This window comes from Ovis aries, chromosome 2 (genome assembly GCF_016772045.2).
Source record: "Ovis aries strain OAR_USU_Benz2616 breed Rambouillet chromosome 2, ARS-UI_Ramb_v3.0, whole genome shotgun sequence".
Classification (NCBI taxonomy): domain Eukaryota; kingdom Metazoa; phylum Chordata; class Mammalia; order Artiodactyla; family Bovidae; genus Ovis; species Ovis aries.
The window spans coordinates 55,366,144-55,370,633 of NC_056055.1; the positions used below are offsets into that span (position 1 = coordinate 55,366,144).

Genomic DNA, 4,490 nt, shown 5'->3' on the forward strand with positions numbered 1-4,490 from the left:
TCTCTCTCTCTGTCTCTCAAATGAACTTCTTAGTTCATTTAGTGTGGCACATTGGCTGAGAAAAAAAATTTTACATCTCCTTCACAAAGCACACTGTTTACAGGTTCTGAAGTGACTCAGCTAGGGGAAAAGATTTCTGTCACTCAACCAGGCCTTCCTCTCCTGGTGTAACCTAAAGACATTCATTTGCCTCTCATGTGCCATACATTACAAAAGACTTCCTGGCTCAATTGATTCCATTTATGATCTCCAAATCTTAATTTCAAATGAAGCTTGCTCCTTTTCAGAAAAGAATTATCTTCTATGCAATAAACCAGAGTCCCCTGAGGCATGCATTTGAGATGTATTGATTCCCTTAAGGTCTTCTAACCCATTAAAATATGTACAGTATTTCTGGTTAACTAATGGATCATTGGAAAAATGGGATTGCATGCAAGATATAATTCAAAGAAATGAACTGGGGGTTGTTGGCCAATCCATTCATGGAACATTTGCTGATTGGGAAAATATTTTATTTTTTTTTTGGCTTAATCCTTTGCCAGACCACACAAACTAGTGAAAGTTGTTATTTTTGATTTGTTGGACCTAATTCTGAAGACACAGCAGCAATGGAATTTGTGATTTTGTCACTGCTCCTGATTAAGAAATGACTGGCTGGCGTTTAAAGTCGGTTGGATCTGCACAGTTTGTGGATATTCCTTCCTTGTTGAGTGCAAGCTATTGCTAGATGTTATCTTGCATTCACTCCTATCTTCTGAACGGCCAAACATTTTGGAAATGTAATATTTATGAAATCGGATATTAAAATGGCAAGTGGTTTAAAGCTAAGGAATGGGTGTTGAAAGATCCCAGCACAGGCGCTCACAGTAATTTTAACATTTTTCATTACTGAGGTAATTAAAAAATTCCTTAGGGCTGAATTATAGTAAAATTTTATGTATCTTCCTACTAAGCATAAACTAATTTTCTTTCCCACTGGACAGCCTTAATTTAAGTAGGAAATATTTTTAATCCTATCTCATTTATTCATATTATGAAAAATTACAAGCCTTACTAATTTTATTCAACATTATTTCTTTCTAAATATTCTTAGATTCAGTAACTGATATGCATTTAGTATTAAAGTTTAAGCAGAAATGAAAGATGGAATTTTTGTCTCACCAGCGACCTTTCCTAGTTCATTTCTAATTCTTGGGTTTTCTCAGAAAAGTCATAGGTCTGAACACAGTGTTTAAGTCCCTGAAAGTCATGAAAATATTTCCATACATTTTTCTTTTAGCTTTTTAATTGAGGAATGTACAAAATGCTGTGTGATCTTGGAAAAGTCCTTAACTTATCTAAAAAATTTAATGAATTATATTCTCTTCCTTACTTAATTCCTGAAGCAGCAAGTGAAATGCTGGGTCAAGCCCTTTGACTCTTTCAAGCCACAAGGTGCCATTTTGTATCTTATGGTTCTAGTGGTATGAATTTGAGCGTTCACTTTTCTGACACTTACAGAAACAGAGAAGTGAACGTAGCATACAAGAATTGGTGCAGAATCTGATTAAAAGCTGTTATGTCTGGCTCAGGTGGTAGAGAATCTGCCTGCAATGCAAGAGACCCAGGTTCAATCCATTTACAGGAAGATCCCCTGCAGAAGGGAACGGCAACCCACTCCAGTATTCTAGCCTGGAAAAACCCATGGACAGAGGAGGTTGGCAGGGTACAGTCCATGGGGTCACAAAGAGTCAGACAAGACTGAATGACTAATACAATAACAATATGTCTAGAAATGACAAGAAGGAACTGAAGATATTCACTCATGGAGCAATAATATTCCATAATGGCTTATCCATTTGAAATTTATGCCCAAGAGAAGTGCAATGACAGAGGTAGGAAAGAGGGAGGTTGAAAAGAAAACACTATTCTCAGTGCTTGGGCCGAATCTTTGCGAAAACTTGAGACCTGGGAGAAGCTTAGAACTTCTCAGAGATGGCTTGGGCAGCAGGGAATGTAACATTCATTGCCAGCTTAGGAGTAGAAGGAAGAGCTGCCGTTTCTTCCAAGCCTCCCCACTGCAAGGTGCTGGCCATTACGGGGTGGGTTTCACAAGCATTACCTCCTGTGACCCTTACAACTGCTTGCACTACAACAGATAAAGAGAGTGTTCCGACTAGGTTGCATGGTTCAGTTCCTGTTGCTCATAAGATGTAAAGTGTGGTTATAAATGGAAGACCTTTTCTCTTGCTTTTTCCACTATGTATCATTGCCGTCCTTAGAGATTTGCTGTGGGTATGCATGTGGTGTCCATTCCACCCTTCTCATCCCATAACTCTCCCAGGGGTTTTCAAAACTAGCTCTGCAGGAGAATCTAATAAGCAGATGCTGGGGTCTTTGCTCATACCTATTCAGTTGGAACCTTCTCTGGTGGGAACACATGGGTAATGTCTGGTTTATACAAGGGGTTATTTGTATTTTATTTAAGGGGCCGAAGTCAATCAGTATATATGGAAGATTATTATGGGCTCACTCTGAATCCTTGAGATTAAAAACACATTCTGTCTTTAAGGCTCATGGTCATTGAAACAAGCCTTGGGGATAGGAACAAACACAGATAATGAACTTTACAATTATACAACCAGCAAGTGAAAGAGACTATTTAAAGGAGAGATCTTGCAATCTTGCTTGAACCTTTCTGATTTCTATTGGGTGAATCTCTCCTTCCTGTCTTCCAGTACCGTAGACTGTATTCTGCTTAAATCAAATCTGAAAATCCCAGAATCCCAAAAGTTCCACACCAAAGCATATTCCTTTTCCCCATTAGAGGGCTTCCTTTTTGCTTACCTTTATGCATACCTGATGTGCTAATGAGCTGAAAAAGAAAGCATCATAACACTACTTCTGGAGGCATTGGGAAATTTTGTAGAGACTACACAGTCCTTCCGGCCTTATCTAGCCCAGAGAAATGGGAGGTGTTTCTGCTTCAGTTTTACTGATCTGTGAAGATCAGGTGCTTCCTAATCTTTAGGAAGGGATTGGCAATTAGCCTTCCTGGAATATATTTTTTAAAACCATACCTAGCTTAAGTTTTTGGCAATAACTATCATTTAGGAATGGGATTCATTAACTAGGAATTCTGCTTGTGTCTCCGGCACTTACTCTGCTCAACACCCTTTGCTGTGTGGGCCCCTGTAACCCTAAGGCTGGTCCCAACCTTCTTAAGAGCTGGGGTGAGGGTGTAATTATCCTGATATTATGGTGCTATCAGTTTAATCATTACAATCTAGACTGCGTTGTCCAAAAATTTATACTTTGTGTCATTTTTTTTCTGGGGTGGGGGGGCAGCTTATCAGATTTTAGTTCCCTGACCAGGAATGGAACCTGGGCCCTTAGCAGTGAGAGTGCAGAGTCCTAACCACTGGACCACCAGGGAATTCCCTGTATTTTTTTCAAGTGATAGTCTCTAGATGCAACTGACAAGAGTACCCTGGTTCCTATTTCCATACTGATCTTCTCAAATAGAACCACTTTAAGAAAGCAGAGCTGACTCTGACTCTCTGCTGTTTATCCACCTGCACTATTTAACTCCAAATGAGTTTTTCTGCTTCTCACCTCAGCTTACTTTTGTAGGCAGTCTGTTCCTCCTTTCTTCAAAAGTGCCATTCAGACAGCTGTGGAAAAGTGTCTTCCAGTTTATCTGTTTGCATGTCTGGTTGCTAGATTATGAAATCCCCAGCAGCAAGGGATTTGCTGAGCAGTGGTCTCATTCACTTTTGTGCCACGCCTGGCACAGAGTAGGTCTTTTGTAAATTAATATAAACAAAAATGTGTGAGTGGGTACAGTGACTTGTTGTTTCTTTAATCATTTTAATTTCCTTCTCTTGTCTTTTCTAACTCTTTTAGGTTGAACCTGTATGACTTAGTAATAAGGAAAAAAATATTTAAATTAAAATATGGGTGTTTATGTTTAATTCTATGAAAGTGTTAGGGGAAGCACACTGATTGAAACTGCCCACCCTGGCCAGGCACCATAGTAACTATTTGCATGAGTTGTTTTACGACAGGAGGTCCTGGTAAGGAACATGGAACTAATAAGCCTCCACCAACTGGAAGAGTTCAGGAAAGGTCAAAATGAGACACCACATGTCTGACCACCTCCCAGAATTCTCCTATCTGGCATCCATCTTTGCTGAACAAGGCGTGTACCACCAGGAAGGACTCTGAGTCAGAATGATTGGCTAAAGACAACGGAAAACTAATCCCATCACCATAAAACCTGAGACTGCAAGCCATGTGGCAGAGCTGTTCTGGGTTCCCTTACCCTACTGCTCTCCACCCAGGTGCCCTTTCCCAATAAAATCTCTTGCTTTGTCAGCACATGTGTCTCCTCTGACAATTCATTTCCGAGTGAAAGACAAGAGCCCAGTTTCGGGCCCTGGAACGGGGTCCTCCTTCCTATATTTCCACTGCTATATTAAACTATTAACTTTTTAAAAAGAAGTCTAGAC

General features: G+C 39.9%; 1 non-coding gene across 1 annotated transcript; it reads right to left on the reverse strand.

Moving 5' to 3' along the window:
- Positions 1-3,342: 3,342 nt before the first annotated feature.
- TRNAE-CUC (transfer RNA glutamic acid (anticodon CUC)) lies at positions 3,343-3,415 on the reverse strand. The gene has a single exon. It is a non-coding gene; the product is annotated as a tRNA-Glu (tRNA).
- Positions 3,416-4,490: the final 1,075 nt, after the last annotated feature.